Source organism: Lycium ferocissimum, chromosome 10, assembly GCF_029784015.1.
Source record: "Lycium ferocissimum isolate CSIRO_LF1 chromosome 10, AGI_CSIRO_Lferr_CH_V1, whole genome shotgun sequence".
Taxonomy (NCBI): domain Eukaryota; kingdom Viridiplantae; phylum Streptophyta; class Magnoliopsida; order Solanales; family Solanaceae; genus Lycium; species Lycium ferocissimum.
The window spans coordinates 1,092,448-1,103,795 of record NC_081351.1 but is presented as its reverse complement, the minus strand read 5'-3'; positions in this window follow the sequence as shown (position 1 = coordinate 1,103,795).

The window sequence follows — 11,348 nt, the reverse complement described above, 5'->3', positions numbered from 1 at the left end:
TTGAACATCTTATGTTGTACATAATGCGCCTATCAAGCACACCTTGGTGATATGGCGGGTTACTTGTCTCTCACTCAAAATTGAGCGTGTTTTGCCCGAAGAAATGAACCTTTATCGAAAAAATTGATTTACCACCTTTTTTCAGCTCTTGATGGGTGACGAGCGTAAAACCACTCGCTAGTCAAAGTAGTATAGATAATGTCGATTTGAGTTTCTAATATGCTAATTTGTATTGCTTGATTACTATTTGAGAGATTCGATAATTTTGGAAAGATGATCTTTAAAATTAATAATGACGTGAAAAGAAATAGCCAACACAATTATAACAAACGCTTATAACTCAGGGAGCTAGATAAATGAGCGAAGTTAAGAATCCACCTATAGAATAACTAGCAATTTTCAATACCTTTCACCAACCCTCGTTAATGTATGAATAGTTCTCGCGAATACATTCAATCCCTCTAATGCTTTCTTATTATTATACTCCTTTCGGATATACAATTAATAGAAAGAAAAAGATGTATAAAGATGCAAAAGTAGTATTTGGCGATTCTCTATAGATCGAAATATATAGACTTCTTTCGATTATCTATGTGATGATTCTAATTTAAAATACTAATCCTTTTTGTTGAATATAATTAATATTCAACAAGAGAATATCATAAACCAACCAAAGCAATGAAGAAATTGATATATCTCTTAGGATTAATAAATCCATAAACTCCTCAAAGAATAAACACATGAGATGAAAAGTAAATTAATCACAAATCAAACCATGGGTTCCACCAAAACTAAACTTAGAGAAAGTTACTCGATAAATTGAATAAAAACAATCGTAGAAAAGTCAAGAGTTGTCATGTTCATAACACAAGTTTAAGAGAAGAGGATGGTTTAGAAGAAACTCTAAATCTCTTGAATCCTCCTTGAAAATCTTGAGTTTGATCTTTTTTTTTCTCCTCTTTTCTCCCAAAAGTGTATTTATGTACGTGCGGCCTCCTCTATTCGAGCCTCCCAACTTCTATTTATAAGCCTTGCTCAACCCTAGCAATTTTGTTATAGCCTGTATTTCGTGCGTCCGGATGTTGTGAGACAATGGTGAGAAATTAAGGACAAGACCATGTTCTAAAATAGTTTTAATGTCGGAGTTGTGAGGAATATTATTTATGAATATTGGTATTGTGGAAATGTTGAAAAGGTTAAGGTAAAAGGAAAAATTTGCAAAGTGGCATCATGGGAATAATGTGGAAAGGTAATTTGGGTAAAATGGTAATTTTCCACAAAGGTTCAAGGAAATTCTTGAAGGGCCAAAGTGTACAAAAGAAGACACTTGGTCTTCTTTGACCAAGTAAGAAAAGTCAAGAAAAGAAAAGAAAAATCAAGAAAAAGGAGGAAAAGTCTAGAAAGGGAAGAGAGGGAATATGTGACCAAAATTGAGGGGCTTAATCATAAATATATATAAGTGATGGGAGAATTATATATATATATTTGGAGTCATATTTTAGTTGAAGAAATAAGAAAGAAAAAAAAAGAAGAAGAAGAGAGGGACTTAGTAGTATTCGGCCATGGCTCCAAAAATGGGAGCCATGGAAGATGCTCAAAATAAATTATTCTTCCACTTTTCCTACCTAATTGAAGGTCCTCGACAACATGGGTGGTTGTTGGAACAAGCAAAGCATTTGTTGGCACAAGTTTGGAGCCTAGTCAAGTAAGAAAAGTTAAGTAAAAAAGGTATGTATTGATATTTTCTTTCATATGTTTTGGATGGTTGTGAGTATTGTAGTATGTAGAAAGGGATGAAAATCATGAAAATATGGAAGTTGTGGGTGTGGCGTGTGTGTGTGGTTGTATGAAAAATGATGAATTAATTTTATGAAGTAAGTTTGTTGTTGTAACGTATAGAAAAGGATGCAAATTCATGGAAAACATGTATGTTGTGTGTTGGCCGAATGCATGGGTTGTTGTGTAGAAAAGATGAAATGATTTTTATTTAGTAGAATGATTGGCGTGTTATGTAGAAAGAATGGATTAATTTTACTTAGTCCTTTGGTTGTGTTGAAATGGATAAAAATGCATGAAAACATGTGTGATGCTATTGTGGCCGAATAGGGTTTGGTGGCTCGAGATGAATTTGAAATTATTTGCGCGTTATTGAAGAGGCTAGTATGACATTAGTATGGTTTTCTTATATTTGCATGAGTAATATTGTTAAGGTGTGGTGATGATATTTCATGAATATGGAAGAAAGGAAATGTTGTTGGATTATGTAAAAGAGCCACTAATGTTGGAAGATTATGTGAATTGAATGTTGGAGTATTGCTAGAATAATCGTTGGTATTGTTGTTGGTTTGGCCGGTTGCATTCCGGGATTGTTGTTGATTGAAAATTGGCCAAGTTGAACTTGGTGGGATGGTATATTTACGGAAGTGCCGGCTGAAAATTTCGGTAGCCAAGTGCCGCATTTGAAGAATCCGGTTCTAAATGCACTAATCAAGTTTTAGTAAACATGACCAAATTGTAGATTTTGGCGAATTTGGAGCTTGAAGTTGGAGTAGCGGGAGGAGCGGAAAGGGTATGTAAGACTTCACCCTTCTTTCTATGGCATGTCTTAGACGTACTAAGTTGGATACGGGCCTCGGGACCATTCCTTTTCTCGAAATCCAAGATTGAAATTCGCTACTATTCATTCAAGAGAATTGAACTTCAGAAATGGTGCGAAATGTTGGAAAACTTCTTAGACCTCTAGAACTCGCATAAATGAGACACGATTACTTTAAAACTCTCATAAGTAACGTCGTGAGACGTACTACACGTCGTGTGCGTGCGCCCTCATTTGACCCGAGGTGGGCCCATTGTTCCCGACTTTCCCTATTGCTCGGTTGGGTTTGGTTTTGGAGTGGAATCTAAGGAAACTTCGATCCTTGTCCCGATTATCAAACGATAGGTACAACGCTACCCTAATGTAAAAATGTCTATGATGATCGTGATAACCATAATGCTAAGAAAGAATATACGTCCATGATAAGTACGACAAAGATGATTCCTGACTAAGGTGAATAATATGATCTTATAATGATAACGATAGAATCGAAAATGAGAAAATGCCTACGATAGTTATGTTGATAATATGTTCTTCTATAAAAATGAAAATATGGAAATGTTAAACAATTTCTTGATATCGCAATTCTATCATAGAGAATGACTGCCATAAAGGTTCTAAGTAGGTGAAACTATACCTTATGACCCTATTTGATGTTTTCTCATAAATGACACTTTCATTGGTAACTTCGCCTTATGATACACGTATATATGCATGTTGTTTATGTGATACATGATATTGATGAATATATATGTATATGGGGAATGGGGAAGAGAGTAACCTGTGTCCACCTGATTCAAATGGGCTTATCATCCGGACGCGGGATATGGGAGAGCCGGAAACGGCGTACGTATCCGATATATATATATATATCTATGTTGGGACCGTGTTGGGGTTGGGGGGTGGGAGAGCCGATGTACTCGGCGTACTGTGGAACGCAAGTGAAGAACACCGTTCGAAAATGTTACGTTTTTCGTATATGTCATACGTACGATATGTTGGGACACCGTTGGGGTTGGGGGGAGAGCCGATGTATTCGGCGTCTGTGAATGTAAATAAAGGACACCGTTCTCCGAAATGTTCTCGTTTTACGTATATGTAAATAAGAAGTACGTTTACGGAAAGAAACTAAGCATGCGTGGCATCCGCACGAAAGGCACTCACCGTACAAGTTACATCTAACCCGCATAAGCTCCGTATGTTTGTGCCGTTATTATTCATAATCTTTGCATATGCCTTTATCATGTTCCGTTCATGTCTTACATACTCGGTACAATGCTCGTACCACTGTTCCGTGGGCCGCGTTCGTGCCGCGCGGTACTCCCCGGTGAATAAAGACCGGGGATAGAAGATGCCGCGGCGAGGTTGGCAAGCTCCACTTGTTGCAGAGTGTCGCCGAGTCCGCGTACTTGTGCGGGATTTTCGAGTATAGATAGAGACTTTTGCAAGCAGTCATGGGTTTCGGGAGGCAGAGTTTGTATTATGATACGAGTTATATACTACATGTTTTATTTGATTTAAGAACAACAAAAGGATATTCCAATAAACTATTTATGTTTACTTGTCTTAGAGGTTTTGAAAAAAAAATTGAACACGTAGTAGGAGTCGGCGGGTTCGCTCGCTCGCTATTGCGGGGTCGGGTGCCCATCACACCCTGATCAAGATTGGGGTGTGACAAATTTAAAAGGCTGAAAATTTACATTAGGGTCGTGCTGTCGCAGCAACCAAAACTCCATCGCTGCGACGGTCGAGGCTGGTTAACAAATTCTAAAAGAACATCGCGGGGACCAAAACTTGACCGTTGTGACGGTCAGGTTTGTTTTCAGGCTCAATTATACTTTAATCTTTCTTCAATTCTTGTGTATTTCCTCTTCATCTCCTTCATTGAGTATCAATTATCAAAACAATAAAAATATGTGAGGAATTACATCATATAATACTTAAACCTCAATAATTCGAATATGAGAAAAGGCATAAATACACATATAAACATAACTCGTTAATGGGTAGTCCTACTATGCGTACACCCTTGTTGGGATTTCATTTCCTTTATCATGAGGGTACGGTCGTGCGCCATTATTTGATGGCATGTTATTTGGTTGTAACCTGTTGCAAGACGATACGACAGCTTCCGAGGCAATATTTGCAAGTTGTTGATAGTACGGGGACGCCTTGATCCCCTTATGCGATTATGTAATGATTGTTGGAAAACAAGAATGCTCGGTTCTCTCGATGCATGTTAGCATCGAGTGTTGCTCATGTAACACCTCGTACCTTCTAACTAAGCCTTATTCATGATTCAAGAACTTAGAAACCAAGGTGGCAAGTGTTGGATTTGAAATTTTTCCTTAGGACGGTAATTTCACGTTCTATGTTAATTGTACGGGACGTACCTATCACCGTACATTATAGTACGGGACGTACTTCTATCGAGGTTTCTGATATTTGGCATTCGGCAATTTTACATTCTCCCAACAGTACATTAAATTAGCACGGTCGTATACGGTGCCCGTACCTCATCAGAAGGAGTTACTGGAATTTGCCATTCCAGGTACGGCCACAAAGTACGGGTCATACATGTTGCATGTACTTTGCCCGTCTCATCAAAAAGTATAAATACGCGTGTTCGCTCTAAATACTATTTTTCATATTCCCAAACCCTAACACGAAGGTTTTCTTCTCCCACCATTGAAATACACCAAGGTAAGCCTATTCCAAGCCTTTCAAGTGAATTCTAACTTATATCCATGAATGCTAAGTAGAAGTTCATTGTTCCTAACCTAGTATTTTCAAGAAAACTCATCACAAGGATTCAAGATTAAAGTTTTTGGATTTCTTCTCAAGTTCAGACCTTTTCTACATAGTTCTATCCATATGTGGGAACATCATTGTTCTTCCCCATGCCACGTTCATCCATGAAAACACGAAGTTCCATAAACCTAGTGTTTCTATTTTAATTCATGATGACCCTAAGTTACATGTATTATGCTACATCATGTTTGTATTTTACTAATTCGTTATTGTATTCTTGATATTCCATTTTGGTTATTGGGAATCCGTCTATAATTCGTGAACACCCATGCTTTGCATTCCATGGGTTCTTAATTGCTTGATATGAACTATTATGCTTATTTTCATGAAATTCTACATGCTTCCATGTTTTCATACCATGTCATACTATAAAACATGTATATATATATATATATATATATATATATATATATATATATATATATTACTTACGAATCATGTTTACAAGTCACGTTATGAAAATCATAGGCTTCTAAGCCAATTATATCCATGTTCATGTTTTTGGGAGTTGCACAGATTACCGAGAAGGTTTAATACCTGAAATTACGTATGCCAGCGTAGGATAAGGATCGATCAGCCCATTTAGGAATATTCCTTCATGTTACCCATTGCGGGTTATTGGACCCATTCATGTCATGTTCGTGTCTCCTACCCCGGCAAGGTCTGAGATGCCTTAGCTAATCGGGCAGAAATCAGACGCCACGTACTTACGTGGCGGTTACATTTCGGTTATACTAAGTGATAGTTCCAAGTGCATTCGTGTTTTGATGATTGTCAAATTGTTTCAGAACCAAATAGAGACCTACTCCGTAATCTACTCTTTGTGCAACTTGCACTGTCGGTAGAGACAGCTGTAAAGCCGAGCCACTTGCTGCACATAAGTACAACAGTGAGTTGGCCCATGCTTTAGGTCAAAATTGAAGAGTGGTCTCTGTTATATCCCGTATTTTGTACCTTGGGATAATCCGAGTTAATCATGATAAATTAAGGACAAGGTTGTAATTTCTTCTGATTTTGTTAAAATTACATAAGTTGCATATTCATCTTTTTATTGGTATGGAGTGTTAAGGGTAAACTTGGAATAAGGAAGATTTGGGGTTAAAAGTGAATTAAGGAAAGCTAAGCATTTCATGAAAATTAAGGGCTAGTGTGAAATTGGAAACTTAATATTTCATGAAAATGGCCATATGTGGCCATGTGTGGGATGTGGGCCATAGCCCACATGTGTTGATTGTATAAGTGGCAAAAGATGACTAATTAAGTCATCTTCATCATTTAGCACCCTAGAAAATTCAAGAAGCATGGAGAAAGAACAAGAGGCCATTCGGCCATGACCAAGAAAAATTGGAGTCCAAAAATTGACCACAAAAAAATATTTTCTTCTAGTTTCTCTACTAATTGGGAGGTCCTCTACAACGTGGAGTAGTTGTTGGAGCAAGTAGATCATTCGTTGTTGCCATGTACAAGCCTAGCCGAGAGATGAAGTTTGGTGGAAAAAGGTAAGATTCAATCTCCTTTTTGCATGTCTTATGGATGATTGTTCATGTTGTAGTATGTGGAAATGAATAAAGTTCATGAAAATATGGTGTTGATGTTGGCCGTATAGGGGCTGCTTTTGGTAGGTTATAGCGAATTGGTTTTACTTAGTATTTTGGTCGTTGTTGTCATGGATTATGTGATGAGAATGAAGGTATTGAATGATTCAAGTTGAAGTTGTAATTGTTGTGTTGTGGCCGTGTATGTGTAGTGTAGTGTAGAAGTGAAGACTTAATTTTATTTAGTGTTTTGGATTGTTGTGTTGTGGATTCTATGGTGAAAATGAAGATTTAATGATCCAAATGAAAGTTGAAATTATGTGGGCTGTTTTAGAAGCCAATGTAATCTTAATGTGGTTTCTTGTGTTTATGATAATAATGTTGGCAATGTGTGAATTGTTGGCGCAGTTGATGGATTTGGAAGAAAAGAAATGTGTTGTTGATGTTTTCTTGGACTTGGAAGGTTTCGGGTTGCCTAGGGTATTGGAGGGGCTGATTTGAATATTTTGTGGATTGTCCGAAGTGTTCTTGAATCTTGTTTAAATGGTTTGGATTAGTACTTGAACGTGTGAATATTGATGTTGGTTTGATCGTATGCGGTTGATTTGAATGAAAATGAAATATCGTCGAATTATATAGAAAAGAGTTACTAATGTTAGAATGCGTTTTGAATTCATTATTGATGTGGTTGGAATGGTTGTTGGTATTGTTGTTGATAATATTGGCCGAGTTGAATTCTCGGGGTTGTTGAACTTATAGGGAAATGCCGCCCAAATTTACGTAAATAAAGTGATGGCTTGGGATTGGATCCTTAAGTACTTAAAGCTAATGTTTGGTGTCTAATGACATTGTTGTAGATTTTGAGAAGCTGAGACTTGAGTTTGGATTAGCTTAGGAAGCAAACGAGGTATGTAAAGCTTACCTTTCCTTCTTTTGGCATGTCTTAGATATGGTTAAGCTATGATACGTTACGAGTCTTGGGGCAATTCCATTCCTGTGATCCGAGCATACATATGAGTCTTATTCATTTCTTGATGTTCGCATTTTGATACGGTCGGATTATGGTCCTTATGTCTTCCGTATGATTGGATTTCAAAAGCTGCATAAAGAGATTTTTGTTGTAAAAGATTCTGTAACTACGAACGTCCGTAACTTTCATAGACAGAACCGGATTGCTTTGATATGCTCGTAAATGATTCTCTAACGTATGATGACTTTAATTTTCATAGGCGGGCCCGGGTGGGGTTGACGCTCGTCCGTGGGTCCCGCGACTTTCCTTTGTATAGTGCTACCGACTTTTTGAAAGAACTTAATATGACTACCTTTCCAACCCTTGAGTATGATTACTTGCTTATCTGTTGAGTCTGAACTGATGATTCGTATACTTATGATTCCGATACGTAACTATGGTTTTTGAAGTTCGGTTTGATATGTTCCCGAGTGATATTCGGAAGAAATTCTGATTTGATTACTGTTTTGGCTTATAAATGATGGTTCGTTTTGATTAACCTATTGAGTCTTTGAAAATGTTTTAAACGTATTTGGTTACTCACGATTCTCGTTCGTGCATTACGTTGTTACATTTTTCGCCAAGTCCGGCCGGTTATGTTATCGCGCGCACTATCTCTATTACCGAAGTATGATGTGTATTTCGAAATATGATGTGATACAAAGTCTGATATGATATATGATAACAAGATGATATGATGATCTGATTTACCGAGTCCCTCACTGGAGGGCCAGGACACGTTATATGTTATATGTATGGATTACGAATGATCGACTGGAATCGGGCGGTGGTGGGGCAAACCCAACGGTGGGGCAAACCCGGTGGTGAGGCAAATTCCTGGCGGTTTAGGCCAATCCCACATTGGTTTAGTGCCAATCCCACATCGTTTAATGGCATCTCCATGATCGGTCATGATGTTATGATGTGTTACGGTATGTATATGATGATCATTTACTTATGTCACCCAGTCCCATTATGGGTCGGATATGATACATGACATTGATATGCATGAATTGTATTTCAGGAGTAAACATTTTGGCATTCTGATTATCATATTTGTCTTCTGTACCGCTTATGTATGATTTGTACTTCAGATGCAAGCACTTTGGTTTTCTGGTTGTTATGCTTGCTTTCTGTACTCCTTACTTATGACCTCGATTTTCGTATTCGTGCTTTGCATACTCGCACATATTCCGTCGACCCCTTTCTTCGGGGGCCGCGTTTCATGCCACGCAGGTACCCATACGATGAGTAAGTGATGTTAGCGAAGATGTTCAGCTGGATCGACGAGCTCCATTTCTCCGAGTGCCGCCGAGTCGAGTGCTTTTGTATGGTATCGAAGTTATGGTAGAGACTTTGCGTTGTCGTGTGTATGAGATGTCGGCTTTGTAAGCGGCTATGTAAGCCGATGTATCATTACGCTTATTGTTACAGATTTGTTATGATTACAGATTTCATACGGTACAGGTTTTATTCGATTTGATAAGATGAAAGGCATGTTTGTTTTCGGAAAAAAAAATTCATTATGTACTTGTGTCATGTTTTGCGGGCCCAGTATGATTATGAGTATAACGAAAGTCAGCGGGTTCGCTCGGCCCTAAGTAAGGTCGGTGCCCATCATGCCTATCGAAAATTAGGGTGACGGTCTCTTTTCACCCCACATGCTCCCACTGTATATACAACATGATGGCAACATATTGAGTAGACTTGAAAACCTAATCTAAATCATGCAAAGCTGCCGACACAAGTTCTCAAGATCTCTCAAGAACAAAGTTACTTTCAAGTTGAAGAACCAGATCCTGATATGAGTTTAGTCTATGTTCTTTAGGTTGTTGTAAATCTTTGTTCATTTGTGCTTAAACTGAAAACCTACTTTTCTTGTTTAGAAGTTGTTTGTAGGTATTTTAAATTCTCAAAGTGTGCTTATTGGAACTGTGTTTCCTCAAGCCGTTGAGTGGTACATTAGGCTAAGATTAGTCTAAGTGTATTAGTGGTCCTTAGCTAGAGTTAGCTAAGTGGAGTTGCTTGCAATCGGAGTATTGCAAGAGTTGAGGGATTATGGGAGTTAGTTCCTAGTTTACCTAAGCGTTATTGTAAGGGTGAGGGATTATGGGAGTTAGTTCCTAGCTTACGATAGAGTTATAATCTGAAGTTGCTCGTGTAGTGGAGTTGAAATCCTATTAGGTTAGGTCATGGTTTTTTAATCCCTTGAGCAAGGAGTTTTCCATAAGGGAACTGCTACACAACCAGGTCCCTCTATACTGTTTGGTGAACGCATAGACTCTAATAATTGGTATCAGAGCAGGCTCTTTCTAAAAGGTTAACACCTAGAAAAGTTCACTCTAATAGCTGTCTTATCAAACGAAGAAGCAGAATCCAACTAAGCGTCATCAAGCCTAAGGAGCAAATGTGTTTCTGCAAAGGAAGAGAAAAGAAATGCTCTGGATAATGAGAGTAGAAGAGACCTAAGCTGCAATGATGAATCAGAAATGGAGTATCTCACTCGCCGGTCTCAGAGATTGATTCGAAGAAGTAATAAATCTCTTAAGAGAAGAAATCATGGCAAAGATCTCAAGAAAAATCACCGTGAGGACAACAGTGAAACTTCAACGGATGAGTCAGACTCTGTTTCAAGTAAACAATATGACACTGGAAGTAAAAGAAAGAAGGTTGAAGTTAATCCTCTTGATGATCAAGTGAAGATAAAGGGATGTCCCCATAAGAGATTAGTCTCCTTGATTAAGAAATTGTTAAACGAGCGTCATGAACTCATTGAAGAAAAGAAAGAGATAATTAAAAAACTCAATAGTTCCAAGCAAGATAGAGATGATATGGTGGTGTGCATTATAGATCTGAGGGAACATGTTGAAGAAGCTATAAGAGAAAATCAACTCCAGAAAAGCCTGAACAAGGTGAATATCTTACAGGAGACCCGTTCCTCAACCATATCCATGGATCTCTTGAGTACAAAAGACATACAAGAGCACGGAATTCAGAAGACCAGCATCTCCAACTATCTACACAATGAAGACACTGCTAAAGAGAAATCGAGAAAGAAGGAATTTTTGCTCCATCAAGAAGTAGTAAACTTGCCTGAACAAGAAAAGGGGAGTTTAACTCACTCCACTTATTATCTCAAGGGAGCCAATCTGGAATGTGGTCCAAAGATGAGTCAGTAGTTGTGATGGAAGGCTTGAGTGTGAAAAAGGGAATAGATCAAGAAAATGAATATTGCTTTCTCACTCAAGTAACTGCCAAGGAGAGGGTGTGTCACTGGAATTAGAAAACATGACGATACACCCTTCTGTGATTCGAACACGGGATATTTCTAAGAGAAAATGCTGAAATATTCTTACTAGATGCTGAGCAAAGCTCCAAACATGCGCCGGTTGAATGT